The sequence below is a fragment of the Nerophis lumbriciformis genome, linkage group LG05, assembly GCF_033978685.3.
Source record: "Nerophis lumbriciformis linkage group LG05, RoL_Nlum_v2.1, whole genome shotgun sequence".
Lineage (NCBI taxonomy): Eukaryota > Metazoa > Chordata > Actinopteri > Syngnathiformes > Syngnathidae > Nerophis > Nerophis lumbriciformis.
In genome coordinates this window covers 31,531,701-31,550,332 of record NC_084552.2, presented here as the reverse complement: position 1 = coordinate 31,550,332, position 18,632 = coordinate 31,531,701, and the positions used below count along the sequence as shown (strand labels likewise).

Here is an 18,632-nt window from a genome sequence, read left to right as displayed (position 1 = left end):
TACCATTTAGTGGTCAATTGTACGGAATATGTACTTCACTGTGCAACCTACTAATAAAAGTCTCAATCAATCAAACCAAGAATATGTTCTATAATCCTATAGTGTGTTTTATTTCGTCTCTGAAGAAAAGGAAAAAAAAACATGTTTTAATAAACTATCAACAAATGGAAGTTATCTGTACCCTGTTTATGCTATACACATGCAAGTAATAGTAATAAGATATTCAAACGTAGGGATGTCCGATAATGGCTTTTTGCCGATATCCGATAATCCGATATTGTCCAACTCTTTAATTACCGATACCGATATCAACCGATATATGCAGTCGTGGAATTAACGCATTATTATGCCTAATTTGGACAACCAGGTATGGTGAAGAAAAGATACTTTAAAAAAAAATTATAAAATAAAATAAGATAAATAAATTAAAAACATTTTCTTGAATAAAAATGAAAGTAAAACAATATAAAAACAGTTACATTGAAACTAGTAATTAATGAAAATGAGTCAAATTAACTGTTAAAGGTTAGTACTATTAGTGGACCAGCAGCACGCACAATAATGTGTGCTTACGGACTGTATCCCTTGCAGACTGTATTGATATATATTGATATATAATGTAGGAACCAGAATATTAATAACAGAAAGAAACAACCCTTTTGTGTGAATGAGTGTGAATAAGTGTGAATGGGGGAGGGATGTTTTTTTGGGTTGGTGCACTAATTGTAAGTGTAACTTGTGTTTTTTATGTTGATTTAATAAAAAAATTAAAAATAAAAATAAAAACCGATACAGATAATAAAAAAACGATACCGATCATTTCCGATATTATATATTAACGCATTTATCGGCCGATAATATCGGCAGGCCGATATTATCGGACAACTCTATTCAAAAGGGTTTCTATTCTTGTAATGCATAACATGTCATCTGTCAGTTATTATTATTGTGACGGTTCCGAAATAAACCAGTGGAGCCATAACACACACAAACAAACACACACACACACACACACACACGCACACACACATGCACGCACACACACGCGCACAAACTATACCTGGAATCTGGATGTACTTTCCTTGCAAAAATAGAATCCCTCAACACAATACTATCCTGACCCCATGGAGCCGAATGAGAAGTTGGAGTGAGTGTGGAAAGCATGAGGAATGAGCGCGGCAGGGGAAAAGGCAGGAGGGAGGTGCTGAGGAATGAGTTGGATTACAAGAAGGAGGAGTGCATGTTGAGACTTCTCGGAGCTGGAGAACATCAACACAAGGAAGGAGGAGGAGAGGCTGTAGTGGCAGACATGATGGAGATATAGGAATTATACACACTAAAATTGTATATGAATGGAAAAAGGGGGGCATCTGAGGAGAAGAAGGAGGGATGAAGGGGATTAAAAGACTGGCTAAACACGCTATAAAAAGGACGCTGAGAGAGCGCAAGAGAGTTGAAGATGAGCATGTCTCGACCTTATGAATGCAATAACACAACACATAGACAGTGGCAATTAAAGACAGCAATGCACTGCACGTGTGTATGGAAACATGCATAGACAGCTTCTTTATATAGGGCTCTATATCACCTATTGTACAAAAGTTACTTTTTAATAAAGTTCAACAGAGTAATGTGTCCCTCGAGCCTGTTTATGAGCACGAAATGAAAAAAATAAATAATTATCTGCAGCTTTTAAATCAGGGGTGTCAAACTCAATTTAGGTCGGGGGCCACAGGGAGAAAAATCTACTCCCAAGTGGGTCGGACTGGTAAAATCACGGCACGATAACTTAAAAATAAAGACAACTTCAGATTGTTTTCTTTGTTTAAAAATAGAACAAGCACATTCTGAAAATGTACAAATTGCTATGATCCGCTGCCCGGATCATAGTTTGTTTATGTTTGAGTCACATGTATTTTCAGCACCTTGAGTTTCGTTTGTTTCAGTTGCCATGACGGCAGATTATACACACCTGCCTCTGGTTAGTGTTTGGGATGCGCACCTGTTGCCCGGGCGCTAATCAGAGGGCTATTTAGTCTTTGCTCTGGCCTCACTCGGTCTGGCTTCCTAGTTTGTTCTTACACAACTGATGACGACGATTATTTCCTGTTCTTTAGCTGCTGGTTTTCACGCTAGGCTATTTTGACTTGCTAGCTCCCACGCTAGCCCTTTTGTTTTTGCCTTTTGTGCTACGTGCATGTCTTTTGTTTATTCATCGTATGATTTATATTTTAAATAAATCATATTCCTACCTGCAAGCTGTGTCCGAAGCCGTCTGCATGGGAGAACAACACCTGCATCACGATGCGACCTCGTCGTTACACAAATCATAATGTTGTTGTTGTTGTTGTTTTTACACTTACATGTCAGGGTTAATAGTATTCTATCTTTATTTGTTGTTATTTATACTTTCTGAATAAATTATGTGATAATGTTCATCAGTCAACTCATTGGTGTTAATTTTCAATTTATCAAGATAAAAAAATAATATCAAAATCAAATTACAGGATGTTATTTATTAGGGATGTGGGGAAAAAATCGATTCGAATTTGAATCGCGATTCTCATGTTGTGCGATTCAGAATCGATTCTCATTATTAAAAAATCGTTTTTTGTTTTGTTTTTTTATTTTATTTGTAATTTTATTATTTTTTATTAATCAAGCCAACAAAATAATACACAGCAATACCATAACAATGCAATCCAATTCCAAAACCAAACCCGACCCAGCAACACTCAGAACTGCAATAAACAGAGCAATTGAGGAGACACAAACACCACACAGAACAAACCAAAAGTAGTGAAACAAAAATGAATATCATCAACAACAGTATCAATATTAGTAACAATTTCAACATAGCAGTGATTAAAAATCCCTCATTGACATTATCATTAGACATTTATAAAAAAAATTAAAAAAAAGAACAATAGTGTCACAGTGGCTTACACTTGCATCACATCCCATAAGCTTGACAACACACTGTGTCCAATATTTTCACAAAGATAAAATAAGTCATATTTTTGGTTCATTTAATAGTTAAAACAAATTTACATTATTGCAATCAGTTGATAAAACATTGTCCTTTACAATTATAAAAGCTTTTTACAAAAATCTACTACTCTGCTTGCATGTCAGCAGACTGGGGTAGATCCTGCTGAAATCCTATGTATTGAATGAATAGAGAATCGTTTTGAATCGGGAAAAAAAATCGTTTTTGAATCGAGAATCGAGTTGAATTGAAAAAAAAATCGATTTTGAATCGAATCATGACCCCAAGAATCAATATTGAATCAAATCGTGGGACACCCAAAGATTCACAGCCCTATTATTTATGTAGTTTGCTCATTTTCCTCGACTGGTGCACTACCATCATGTGTTTTTTTTGTGTGTTTTTTTTTACATATGTAGCATATTCTACAAAGATACAAAAAACTGCTATTGCGACATCTAGTGGACACATGTAGAACAGCATTTTTTTTTTTTCATTTTAAATGTCGGCAAATTTTTATACGTAACAAACTCATCCCGCGGGCCGCATACAACCTATTCGCGGGCCTGATCCGTATGTTTGACACCCCTGTTTTAAACTAATGAAGGAAAAACCTCTTTCCTCATGACAAGCTCCGTCCCTAACAAGATGAGCCTACTACTTTGTTAAAAAAATAAAAAGGCAGGCTTCGCTACATGTTTTAAAATAAAGCTCGACAGTCAGCTCTAGACGTGGTGTTACGTCTTGGGGGGCGCATAGCTGCGCTGGTAGCGTTCCTTCCAATACAGAAGACAAGCAGGAGTATTGTGGAGGTAAGATGAAGTATATTTGATTATTTTAAGGCAGGATCAAAAATACAAACTGAGGATACTAGCAAACATGGAGCTAAAAACACAAAATGTTACCAAGGGTGAAAAAACAAGGAATGCTAGTATGTACAAACTTACTACATGCAGCAAGGAGAAAAAACAGGAGAACGTAAATGTTGCCTTTAGCAAACATTGAACCAGCAACTACTGCTGGGTGACAGGAAACTATAAAGGGGAGTGATTAACCAAAACACCTGGTGGGAACACTAATTGCAAAACTAAGACAGGTGAGGAGAATCAGTGCCCATGGAAACCAACAGTAAACAGGGGAAGAGGGTGCACCCAGGAAACAGACTAAAACAGAAACATAACTAACATAAATCATGTCATGATCCGGGTAACGGATCATGACACGTGGGAGCTGTCAGTTTGATCATTTAGTATTTCAAATAGGCTAACCTAGCCTGATGTTGCTGTTAAAACGTGAGTGCGACGCTCACAGTCGCTCACATCGCTATGCTAGTGTTGCTAACGTTCGTGTCCTCCACATTAGTGCTTCTTGGTGCTTGTTAGCATTAAAGCAACCGACTCACAAAATGGTGTGTTCCTAGTGTTACTAAAAGCAGTTTAAAACTGGCGGAAAATACTGCAACTGGGGACATTTGAGCGAGTAGCAAACAGAAGACAACAAGCTTCACATGCTTGTTAGCATGTATGCTAATGAGCGTTAACAGAATGTGCTATTCTGATTGACAAGCAGAATATTACAACTCAAAGGAAAGGGTGTTGCATAACAACCAAATGTGCTTATAACAGGAAAAATCTTGACTTTTTGACCTCACACTCCTCTTTTCCATTAACCCCATGGTACTTGCGTGTGTGTGTGTGTGTGTGTGTGTGTGTGTGTCATCCTCTTCCAGGTTTTTTCTTGTCATCCTTGACCGCAGGACGCCGCCATACATTTCCGTGTCAAAAGGTGAAATAATCGCATATTTACCCTGCGCATGTGTGCTGACTCGGCCTGTCTGCTTAAAAAACAGGATGGATGACACACACACACACAACACACACACACACACACACACACACACACACACACACACACACACACACACACACACACACACACACACACACACACACACACACACACACACTCCATAATACAGAAGAACGTGTGCTGCCTTAGTGTACTTGGTGAGACAACACTGTGCTCTGTTGGCCAACGTGAGTACTGCAACATGGGCCGATCATTATGTCAAGACATGGACTTTTCAGAGCATCTCCATGCGTGGAATATGTGCTTATGTCATCAGTGAGGCTGGTGAGGCGTTCAGGAACACGACATGCGTTGGTTTGACTTGCGAGCGGTTAAATGTCATTCGATTGCATGTTTAAGGTACCTCACTAAGGTAAGTACACCCCTCACTTTTGAGCAAGCAATTTCACTATACTACGGTATACCTTGTCAAGGCATAACACTATAAAAAGAAAACAAGAATATACTTAAGAGTAGTCAGTGTACAGCGTGTATAGCAGTATAGATTTAGAGTACTATTCACTGAAAATAAATCAACACACATCCAATATTGTCTAAATATAGTGAATAGCAAGATAATTATGTCTTATCTATACATTGTGGTGATATTGTTATAAGGCCCTTTTCCACCGCAGGTAAATAAAGTTTGTTTGTTTCCACCAAAAATTACCCAGGGTAGCAGTGGTCTGCCGTCACGGCCAGCAAGGCCTTCTCTGCTGGCCTAACATAACCAGAAACCCATCCATCCATCCATCTATTTTCTACCGCTTGTCCCTTTCGGGGCCGCGGGGGGTGCTGGAGCCTATCTCAGCTGCATTCGGGCGAAAGGCGGGGTACACCCTGGACAAATTGCCACCTCATCGTAGGGCCAACACAGATAGACAGACAACATTCACACACTAGGGCCAATTTAGTGTTGCCAATCAACCTATCCCCATGTGCAATGTTTTTGGAGGTGGGAGGAAGCCGGAGTACCCGGAGGGAACCCACGCAGTCACTGGGAGAACGTGCAAACTCCACACAGAAAGATCCCAAGCCCGGGATTGAACTCAGGACCTTCGTATTGTGAGGCACATACACTAACCCCCTCCACCGTGCTGCCCTAACCAGAAATCATGATCATAATTAAAGGTAAAAGTAATTTTTGATTTAACTTCCCTAAATATCTAAAATGATTCATTTTCTCTTCATGTCATATTATGCTCTTTCCAGGGCTGTTGTTTTTAGTTTTAGTTTGTATTCAATCAGAATTCAGCTAGCTTATGTTGCCATGCTGTACGAAATCTGCCCGTGGCCTTCAGAATCAACAATGCGGGCGTCAGTGCACTGTATGTGAACGGGGACATAGACGTGATAAACAGTTGCAATAGCCAATCAGATTACGAGTTGTTGTCAGTCAGGCCTTCTATTTTTCTATTTTATTTTATTTTTTTTATGTCCTGTCCAGCTTCTCAGGCAAATCATATAGTTGATGTAGATGCCCATGTCGGCTGTTCAGATTTACTTTACAAAAGAGAAGTGTAGGATACTTCTCTTGTTGCCTTATTTGTATTTGACTTTATTAAATGTATTTATATTATCATTTAGTGCAGCCGGGCCGGAGCAGGAGGGGATAGAAAGAGAAAAAAAAAGAAGACAGAGGGGGAAATTGTGGGGACAAGAGGGGGATTAGACAGAGAGACAAAAACAACAACAGCAAACAACAACAACAATAGAGCAACATCAGCAAATATGACATGTACAAATATGATGGTAAAAGTAATAGCAAATAAGCAGTTAGCGAAAAATAAAAAATAATACAGAAATGACAATGAGCATTATTACACTACAAATGGATCAATACAAATACCAATAGAAATAGCGCTATTGATAATGAACAATACCAATAATTTACCTTTATTATCAACAATACAGTTGTTTAAATGCAACAATACATATACGTAATGATAACTTGAGATACGAAAGAATGCAGAAAAATGGAGGGGGAGAAAGAGAAGCAACCTACATTAACCTTGTAGATTGTTATAGTCACAATAGGTTAAGCTTTGTCAGTGTGCCATGTGTTACACCCAGTTTACCCTAGGGCAACAACGTTAATATATGTTTGATGAAACGTGATTATGTGCATGAGTGTAAGTATGCATATGTACTTGTATATGTACAGAATGTGTATATGTGTTTGTACAATGAATGTATATGTACAGAATGTGTATATGTGTTTGTACAGTGAATGTATATGTACAGTATGTTTATGTGTATGTTTGTATATTGAATGTGCGTGTGGATGTACGAACATTAGGTAGGTAAATATGTACTGTATTTGTGTATGTATGTGGGAGCGTAGGTACCTATGTACGTATGTGAGCATATGTGAATTTGCATGTACAATACATTCGACTCCCAGAGTGCGTGGGAGCCAGAGCACGGCCCCATCACCCCCGAGAGCCCAACCCACAAACAGGAGGCGTGGTGCCCAGGGAACCAGGGACCACCGCCCCCACGCAGCCAAGCCGGCCAGCGACAGGAACCCCAGAGCCCGACCCACCGTACCGCCCACAAGGGCCAGCAGCAGGCCGCAGACAGACGCACCCGGCAGAGGACAGGGCACGAGAAAAGCAGGGGACAGCCAGACCCCAAGCCAGCGAGAGACCACACCCCACACGGGCAGAAAGGCGAGACGCCCCGCCCGAGGGACCCAGAGACTCCCCGCAACCGGACGGGAAGACCGCCCCCGCCCCACCGGCAACCGGGCCCCCACGAGCCCACCCCCCATCCCCGGAGAGCGCGGCGAGGCCAGCCCCCGGCCACCCCACCCAAACCGGCCGCCGCAGGACCACCCAGGCACAGGGCCACGGGAACCACCCACCCCACCCGCAGGGACCCCAACGATGGAGATGGAACAACCAGCAACCGCCCCGCCGAGCCCCCCCCCCTGAGGGAGGGGAAAAATTAAAAAATAAGTAAGGCCAGTCAGTAAGGCCAGTCAGTAAGGCCTTCTAGATGGCCTCACGCTGTGATTCTGGTAGTCCCAAGTGAGTATTCAATCACAAATTGCGACAACAGGAAGTGGCACCGGAGCCATAGAAAGCCACAGAAAACTCACCAGTACTCACAAAGAGGGAGAGGAAAATGTTGATTAGGTGACTTTCACACGAATCAACCGACCACAACCAACTACGAACGGTATCACTGGCTTATACGGCGTCGAATGGGTGCTACAAATTGTGAGTTCAAATATTTAATTTCTTAATTATATCATGTTTCATTTGTTTTATACAATTCTTTTAATTTTGACAGTCCCACATAACATATGTTTTAATTGCTGAAGTGGGTTTGACATTGTTGAGACCTCATTGTAAATGCGCCGAAAAATAGACCGTTTTGACCACTGTTGAAAGCATCCAATACGCAGTAGTGTACAAGTGGGTTTCTGTATAGTATCTCCAGCCGTGTCCATGTGGTGACATAAATAATAATAATAATAATAATAATAATAATGAATTGCATTTACTGCGATGAGGTGGCGACTTGTCCAGGGTGTACCCCGCCTTCCGCCCGATTGTAGCTGAGATAGGCTCCAGCGCCCCCCACGACCCCAAAGGGAATAAGCGGTAGAAAATGGATGGATGGATGGAATTGCATTCATAACACACTTTACATTTGTTAAAATCTCAAAGTGCTACAAAGTATAAAAATAAAAATAGAAAGTAAGAATATATAATAAAAAATTTAAATAGAAATGAAATCATGACACACAAACAGAAACATAGATAAAAATAGAAATAAAAAGCATGAAATGACGGTGTTTCGAGAGGTGAGGTCGGACTAAGTAGGACATCACTGAAGGCCTAGGTGAGAAACGCACGGCCCACCACTGCGGGGTAGATTTAGTTCTTCAGGACCATTTTTTAGCTCCTGCCAGCTCGGCGGGACTTTTGGACGGTTCCTGTAACCCTTTCGAGTGCAGGCTGTGCCGTCGAACGCTGACTGGTTGAACACAGTTGGGGGCCTCCTAAAACTTCGGCACATTTATTTCCGTTTCCATAGCAGCACACGTCTGACTTCTGGCAACAACCCTTTACGAAAACAAAACGCTTGTGTGTGTTGGAATTAGGGCTGGGGGATATATCGATACACGCGATTTATCGCGGGTTTGTCTCTGTGCGATATAGAAAATGACTATATCGTGATATTCGAGTATACGTTCTCACGCAGTTGCTTTTAGCTGCTGGCATTACACTACAGGCTCTCCTCGCTCTTTCCTGTGTCTCCTTCTCACAGACAGACAAGCGCACCTTCTTACACACGTCATATACTGTCACGACATACGTCACATACGTATACGCCCTCGCGCAGTAAAGAGGTAGCAGCATGGGTAACGTTAGCTGTGATGCTAGCGTAGCCGTGCGAGTGGTAATACGAGAGAGAGAAGGTACGAATCTGGTAACAAATGAAGGAATAATTAATTCCCCCAAAAAACAACAGGGTGTCCATCGTCTTGCGGTGGTTTGGCTTCAAGTGGGAATATGTCGAACAGACAACCGTAATTTTTCAAGTGTGGGGAAAAAGCGTTGCTATAAAAAGTAGTATTACTGCTAATATGTAGCATCATTTGAAAAGTCACCTGTTAAAGTTAAAGTTAAAGTACCAATGATTGTCACACACACACTAGCTAGAGAATGAAGAGTGCTTACTCCGCATGTCAACATCTCCGTTCGGTGCCACCCGCCCACACCATCAAAATGCCGAGGCAAACATTTCCAGATCAACACCGTATGAAAAAAATAGTGATTTTTTTTAGTTGTGATTTCCTTCTCTGCATAAAAGTTTTAAAGTAGCATATATTAATACATTATGAAGAAGAATATTTTAATGTAGACACATAGAATCATCATACTGCTGTGATTATATGCATCAAGTGTTCATTCAAGGCGAAGGCAAAATATCAAGATATATATCGCGATATGGCCTTAAAATATCGCGATATTAAAAAAAAGGCCTATCGCCCAGCCCTAGTTGGAATCATGACACATTCGGTAACAAACAACGAAGACGACGATTTCTGGATTTATCTGAATTTATGGAGGATGAACTGCTGCTTCTAGAGGCGAGGACGAACAAGAGAAAACGTTGGCGCAGACGGAAGCCAAAAGAGTGAGGTGAAAGTGAATCGAAGCTGCAAAATGTGGAACTCGAAGCCAAGCTATTTCGACATAAATTGATTGCTTACCCATAATCAACCGGAAAAAACGTCCCCGGCCAGCTGGACCAAACATACAACTGCCCATCGAGTGAGTGACACTTTATATTGATCATGATGCATGCAGCATGTCATGTGTGTATCATGACAGACAGCATGATACACACATCTGTCTGTCTAGTTGTGTACAAACAAAACATGAAATGTGGGCTAATACTTTACACTGTAATATGTTTGTTCATGTTTTTCAGTCAGTACAGATTGGTGTTTTATCGCATTGTGTTGTGCATCACAAACTCAAACGTGTTTTGTGCTGACGTAAAAGCTAGCTTATCTCTTCCCGTAGTTAGCTTCTACGGCTAATTCCTTAGCACATCGATGTGTTACTCCGCTAGAAAAAGAGTTCCTCAGAGTTCATTCTTACAATAACAATGACGCTACAGTTTGGTTATTATACAGGTTAAGGGACGTAAATGAAGTATTGTTGACGGTTTTTGAATATTTTTAAAGTGATTCCGTGTTGGAATTGATTGCTAACATTAGCTGCATAACTAGCCACCAAGAACGAGATGATTTTTACACGTTAGAAAGCGGAAAAAAACCAAAAACCTTTTGTCTTCTTGTCTCTCATAATGATTGTGAACGATAGGTAAAATTCCCCCCAAAAAGTACTTACCGTATTGTTCGGACAATAAGTTGCAGTTTTTTTTCATAGTTTGGCCGGGCTCCAGTGCGACTTATATATTTTTTTCCTTCTTTATTATGCATTTTCGGCAGGTGCGACTTATACTCCGGTGCAATTTATACTCCGGAAATTACGGTAATTGAGTTCAGGTCTTCCTCAGCCAGATGCTTGATTATCTTGGAGGTGTGTTTGGTCTCCTTATCAAGTCAGAAAACTGCCATGCGGCCCAGTTTCTGCTTCACAATGCTACAGTACATTTCGATTTCATGTTTTTTCCTCAATGAAAAGTGGCTATTCCGGTATATTTACAGCTAAAAAAAAACTTGTTCTGTAGTAATATTCTTGACAATATAAACTGAAATAAAAATGCTAGCTGACATGCGAGGGACGGACTCCCTGATGGGATTTATGGCTCTTTGAAAGGAGCCTGATCTTGAGGAGCTGTTCCAAATAGCTGTTAAAGAGACTGTCTCGTTATTACCGTTCTATTTTTCAATTCAGTTCTTTGGAGCAGAAGAGCATTTTAACAATACAGAACAAAATGTGAGGAACTCGCATGGCTGCAGTTGTAGTGACCCCAAGGTGCAGGAACCAGGAGAGCAAAGGGCAGGTAAGATAGTTTTAATGTATTTAAACAGAGAAGGAAGCAGTCGTGCATGTAAGGTTCTCAGAACATAAATCAATCCTCAAGCACTGAGGTTAGTCGAGGCAGGCACAAATAGAAGCCTGCTGATTAGCACCAGATGTGTGCCAGGCTGTCAATCAACAGCAGGTGAGGGGAAAACAGCGCTCAGGGAGACATACCTACTCAGTGGCCTAGTGGTTAGAGTGTCCGCCCTGAGATCGGTAGGTTGTGAGTTCAAACCCCGGCCGAGTCATACCAAAGACTATAAAAATAGGACCCATTACCTCCCTGCTTGGCACTCAGCATCAAGGGTTGGAATTGGGTGTTAAATCACCAAAAATGATTCCCGGGCGCGGCCACCGCTGCTGCCCACTGCTCCCCTCACCTCCCAGGGGGTGATCAAGGGTGGGTCAAATGCAGAGAATAATTTCGCCACACCTAGTTTGTGTGTGACAATCATTGGTACTTTAACTTTTAACTTTAATGCAGGAAATGTAACAAAAATGAGAGCGCTGACAGGAAATAACATTAGACAAGGAACCACAAACAGAAATGACATGACAGACCGTCACACAAAATACACAAATAATAAGCAAAAACAAAATGTACTGTATATACAGTATTCTAAATTCTAAATACAACTAGAATTCTAATCCTGACATGATAAAAATGTGAATACAAATATGGTACTACCCACCCAGGTGTGTGTACGCTTGAAATACTTTACATATCCACATCAGAACAATGAAACGGAAAAGTGAATCTGAATCCTGCAATGTTTCCTGTGACTCTGACTCATTTTTCTAGCTCAGTGATCAGTCATGCCGCACATGCGCATGCAGCGTGGGCAATTGCATAAAAAATGTCTCCCATATAAAAACAGCTCCCAACTGTCAAACGGCTCTCAATGTTCACCTAAAAGACCTGTTAAAAAGACTGGATTTGTTCACGAATGTCACATCTCTAGATAGTAGGATGTTTGTAATGTCAAAATACATGTAGGAATTGATGTTTTCCCTCTCCGGACTACAGCTCACCCAGTTCCAGCAGAACTTGTGCAGCCCCAGACCATGATGCTACCAGCCCCATCCACCACCATGATTGACTGGAGGCTAGACATTTTCTTACTCACATAGGTTGCCACCTATTGGATCAAATCCGCCATCATTAGACCCTCCACATACTAGCATCGCTTTGTTACTTTTCTGCACAGCTCATAGAGGATTTGTGCGTGTGTGCGTGTGTGTGTGTGTATGTACGTGTGTGCGTGTGTCGGGGTGGGCTGGCCAAAGGAGGAAATGCCAACGCTGAAAATAAGATTGCAGCGGGGATATCTGTAGTCTCTACCTCAACTTCTCTAAACAGGACGTTCACACCCAAAGCCACCGTCGCCACCATCACCAGCAGACCTTTACCCAAACAGCTAAAGCCATCAAATTGCGCCGTCAGAATTCCAAGCACAGACAATTGTAAGAAGACTACTTACGGATGTGCTTTGACTCCTTCCTTGTGACAGTGACATATGATCATGTGGCTACAAGCACAAACTGCTGTACAGTATGTGCTGTGTTTTGCAATGGTTTTCCACATCCCAAGCTTCATTCCGTTAAACTAATAACATGTGTGTGACTATGCTGTGGACTCATGAACACAACAACTACAATCTATAGTAAACATTGCCACATAATCATCCTAATGAACGGACAAAACGAGGTCTGAAGAATTGTCATGGCCGACAGGTGCTCACACAGCCAACCTCGGCCATCCTGGGATAAAAGCAGTGCTGGAATGCGGGTACCCCTTTTGGGGGCAAGAGGGGATTCGTCCACAGGGAGCAGAGAGGAAGCGGAAAATGCCACATGAGATGCTTTGATGGGGGCACCCGCATCCTCTGACGTCAAGTTGATATGCAACACCATCCGAAGGGAGGGAGGACAACAACAGGTTCTTTGCATAGACTGGATGGAGGGCCTTTTGGTCCATCTTGGGACAGGAGACATAAACATCAGAGCCACATTAACCCTCTTAGATGGACTTCACTTAATCAGAAGTTATCTTGGAGAAGGATCAAATTTAATCAAATATCTGCAACCCTTGGAACCTCGAGAGTCTTCATAGTCACACAAAAACCTTTACTCCTGTCCCAACATCATTCCAAAAGTAACAGTCTCTTTTCTGGAATTTGTGGGGTATTGTAAGACAGCTGGTCCCCAACCTTTTTGTAACTGCGGACCGGTCAACGCTTGAAAATTTGTCCCACGGACCGGAAGGATAAAAAAATACAATCATGTGTGCTTACGGACTGTATCCCTGCAGACTGTATTGATCTATATTCATATATAATGTAGGAATCAGAAATATTAATAACAGAAAGAAACAACCCTTTTGTGCGAATGAGTGTGAATGAGTGTAAATGGGGGAGGGAGGTTTTTTGGGTTGGTGCACTAATTGTAAGTGTATCTTGTGTTTTTTACATTGATTTAATTTTTTTTTTTAAATTAAAAAAAAAAAAAAATATATATATATATACGGTATATATATATATATATATATTTTTTTTTCTTTTCTTTTTTTTCTTTTTTTTTTTTTTTTTATTGTGCGGCCCGGTACCAATCGATACACGGACCGGTATTGGACCCGGTGGTTGGGGACCACTGTTGTAAGACACAACATGCGGACAAGACTGGAGGGACGCTTGACCTTCAGTCACAGGAGACTGCAAGGACAGGCTCGTCTCACAAGTGGACAGTCTTAAGTATCGATCATGGAAAGGAGTTCCCATCTAAAATGTCAAAACTGTTATCTATCACAAGAGGCATTCTATGAAGCCAGCAACTGTTTGCACGCTAAAGTTAGCATTTAGCCCAAAGTCCATCCATCTATTCATTTTCTACCAATTGTCCCTTTCGGGGTCGGGGGGTGTTGGAGCTTATCTCAGTTGCATTCGGGCGGTATGTGGGTTAGACCCATGGCAAGTCGCCACCTCATCGCAGAGCCAACACAGATAGACAGACAACATTCACACTCACATTCACACACTAGGGCCAATTTAGTGTTGCCAATCAACCTATCACCAGGTGCATGTCTTTGGAGGTGGGAGGAAGCCGGAGTACCTGGAGGGAACCAAGGCAGTCACGGGGAGAACATGCAAACTCTACAAAGAAAGACTCAGAGCTCGGAGATCGTACCCAAAACCTTCTTCTTGTGAGGCACATCCACTAACCAAGTGGTCCCCAAACACCGGTACCGGTCCGCGGACCGATTGGTACCGGGCCGCACAAGAAATAAAAATTAAAAAAATAAAAATACAATTTTTTTTTTTTTTTTTTTAATTAAATCAACATAAAAAACACAATATATACATTATATATCAATGTATATCAATACAGTCTGCAGGGATACAGTCCGTAAGCACAAACGATTGTATTTCTTTATGACAAAAAAAAAATAAAAAATACCATAACCCCCAAATCCCACCCACACCCCCAACATCACAACCCCCACCCCCCCCACCCACCCCCCGGTCAGTGGGACAAATTTTCAAGCGTTGACCGGTCCGCAGCTACAAAAAGGTTGGGGACCACTGCACTAACCCTTGTATTTAAAAAAACAAAACGTTTGTGTCTTACCTTTAGTTGTGATGAACGAACAAAAGCTTGGCCTTTTAGCGGTGTTGTGTTTTAAAGTTTCTGAGCAGCTTTAGCTTTTCCACCTGAAACCTCACGAAACCCGAAACAGGTGCAAGGCGACACCAGATAATAGGCTGCCATGAGATACTATCCCATGTGCCCATGGTCCAACACACTATGGATTCTTCTCGACATGTTTTTGTCATGTTATCAGGTATTCTCAGAACACAATCCTTGGCTACCATGCAGGTATGCCCCCCTAGTGGCTGTGACGTGAAACTGCCCAAAGATACAGTCGGCGTGCAAAACTTGTGGCATTGTATTCAAAAAGACTTGAGGCTGTAATTTCTGCCAGAGGTGCATCAACAAAGTGTTGAGCAAAAGTACAGTACAGTACATATGATTTCTTAGTTTTTTATTATTAATGAATTTGCCAAAATAACAACTTTCACACTGTCATTATGGGTATTGTGTGTAGAATTTTGAGGACAAAAATTAATGTATTAATAACTGGGATTTATATAGCGCTTTTCTAAGTACCCAAAGTCGCTTTACATGTAGAACCCATCAATCATTCACACCTGGTGGTGGTAAGCTACTTTCATAGCCACAGCTGCCCTGGGGTAGACTGACGGAAGCGTGGCTGCAATTTGCGCCAACGGCCTCTCCGACCACCATCTATCATTCATCATTCAATTCACCGGTGTAAGTGGCACCTTTTTATTCCATTTTGGAAAAAAGCTGAAACATAACAAAATGTGGAAAGAGTGAAGCGCTGTGAATAAAAAGTGACATGACGGTGTGCGACTGGCAGTCAGAGACAAAGCTCTTCAATGTTGTAAATGTTTTTTTGTTTGTTTTAGCTGTGCATATGTTGACATTAGCCCTGCCTTAACATCACAAGCGACTGTAAAAATTTGCATTTTTCCGGTACAGAACAAGCAGTAGCAGAATATCTCTCATTTTTGCTTTGTTTTTCACATGTACTTGCACACACACACAACCTACTAAATAAATCAAATGTTACTCATCAGTTACTCACTAAGTATTTTGTTTCAGTGAATACTTACTCAGGAATATACTGGATGACTACTTTTTACAGTTATTTGAGTTACATTACTCTCAGTAACGGTAGTCTTGCATTTTTAAAGAGGACCGATGATTCTAATCTTCATTCAACACACTTCCTTGTTGTCGAGATAATATGTATTGGATATGCTTTGGTGTAAATCTTGCATAAATGCTGCTCCACAATCAAATGTTTAACCCCCTTTCTGGGTATGACTTTAATCCTTTAGATTGTAAATGAAACCCTCCACGCACCATAAAAGCACCCAAATGTATATTTTGAAAATGAACACTGTTTTAAAATATATATCTTGAAGACAAAATCGCCGCTATTTTTTCCCCCAGATAGGTGAAAAATAATCTTAATAAACAATATATACATTCATCAGTCACAATAAGTACATCTGCCCACTCTCTGATAAATACAGAGCTGCATAAAAAAAGCTACCAGCATTTATCTCACTGCATGTCACACGTCGGTGGTATTTGACGAAAATAGTACTTTATCCTACCTTCTCTTTTTTTATTCCATCCATCCATCCATTTTCTACCGCTTGTCCCTTTCGGGGTCCTCAAACCAAATAATGTCGCAAATTTGTATTAACTGGTCATTGACAGTCACGTGTAAAAGGTTGTGGACAAATAAAGACGTGGGTATTTATTTTATACACATTGCAGCAGGCAGGAGAGCATGAAATGAGAAGGAACAAGTACAAAAGCAGAGGGGGAGGAGGCTGACCAAACAGCAGATATAGATAGGATATCAACAAAGTACATCTGTCAATATGTGATGTCACACTCACTATGTTTCCATGCACTATGGGGCTTATTTCATTTTAGCACGGATAAACGTATCGCTTTTGCGGTTGGCCTATGCCAGGGGTCGGCAACCCAAAATGTTGAAAGAGCCATATCGGACCAAAAATACACAAAAGTAATCTGTCTGGAGCCGCAAAAAATTTAAATACTTATATAAGTGTTGTAATGATGGCCTAACATGATGTAAGTAGCTAATTAGCTATGTTAGCCCACTATCAAAATGACAATGTGTTGCGTGCTGACGCAAATCTTAGCTGAAAGAAATGTAATATTTATTCTACGGTACATGTTTTTACAACATTGGAAAACATTAGTAAAACTTCTCAGACCGCAAGATAACTCCTGGAAATTACTTAATGTCTTAGAATGGCCAAAGGTATAGATGTGTGTGTCCAAGTTAAAGGAAACGGCAGGCTGTCTTCTTCTAATGGATTCATTACAATCTTTGCAAGCTTGCTAACATTTGCTGTGGTCTGGAAGAACATGGCACACTAACAACTATCAGATTTGCAGCCAATATTACATACAGATAATGTGTCATGAAACATGGAAAAATAAACTAAATACACAGAGGACATAAGTAAAGGAAATTAAATGAGCTCAAACATACCTACAAACGAGGCATAATGATGCAATATTTACATACAACTAGCCTAAATAGCATGTTAGCATCGATTAACGCGCAGTCATGCAATGACCAAATATGCCTGATTAGCACTCCATAACAAGTCAATAACATCATTGCATTAACGCACAGTATAAAACGTTTGGTGGACAAAATGAGACAAAGAAGGAGTGGCACAAAACACGTCTTTCTGTGGCAGCGTCGGAGAAAGTTATACATGTAAACAAACTGTTGAGTCACAGTCCACACAACAGTGAGTTCAAGGGCCGCTGAAATTAGTAGGACAAAACGGCGCTCGCCAAATACTCATCAGTGAATCATAAACACAAACATATTAAACAGTGGGCTTTCTAGAAATTAGGAAGGTTTGTGTCGTGTTTGTCCTCCTACAGAAACCATATTACAACAAAAAATATATTTTTCACCCCATTTTTTTTCCATTGCCATACATTTTTGAAAAAGCTCCATGGAGCCACCAAGGCCCCGCTCAAGAGCCGCATGTGGCTCTAGAGCTGCGGGTTGCTGATCACACGCACACACTAGGTGTGGTGAAATTACTCTCTGCATTTGACCCATTCCCTTGTTCCACCCCCTGGGAGGTGAGGGGAGCAGTGAGCAGCAGCAGTGGCTGTGCTCAGGAATCATTTTGGTGATTTAACCCCCAAATCCAACCCTTGATGCTGAGTGTGGGAGGTAATGGGTCCCATTTTTATAGTCTCTGGTATGACTCGGCCGGGGTTTGAACTCACAACCTACCGAACTCAGGGCGGACATCCAAGCACAAGGCCACTGAGCAGGCTGGCATTCTCCATTTCCTTGGCTACCTTCTTAAAAGAGCCATATGTAATAATTCATATCAAGTCATCATTAAATGGCCCTGATATGTCAAAAGGCATTAATAAATCATCTTCTTTTTTAATACCTTTATAACTTATAACGGTAGTTCAGCCGGGAAAAGCTCAAATCTTGTTATTGTTTTAATTTCGATGCCCCGCCCTCTACCGTTTGACTGATTAGAAAGTTTGTAGGTGTGTCACATCGAGGTTGCCAGTTACGCACCGCCACCTTCGTCTAGCTACTGCCACTGGTAAAGTTACTAAACATGTCAGACTTTAGTAAATCTAAAATGCATTGTTACGATTCT

General features: G+C 41.1%; 1 protein-coding gene across 4 annotated transcripts in view; it reads right to left on the bottom strand.

The window, feature by feature from the left end:
• arhgap36 (Rho GTPase activating protein 36) overlaps positions 1–18,632 on the bottom strand; it is a 66,401-nt gene that overhangs the window by 43,840 nt on the left and 3,929 nt on the right. The window contains exon 1 of one of the 4 annotated variants that reach the window (XM_061960878.1): positions 1,061–1,168. The exons of the other annotated variants lie outside the window; for them this stretch is intronic. The gene's annotated coding sequence lies outside the window, so the exon portion shown is untranslated. Of the gene's footprint in view, positions 1–1,060; positions 1,169–18,632 lie in introns of those variants that run through there. 4 annotated transcript variants of the gene reach the window in all.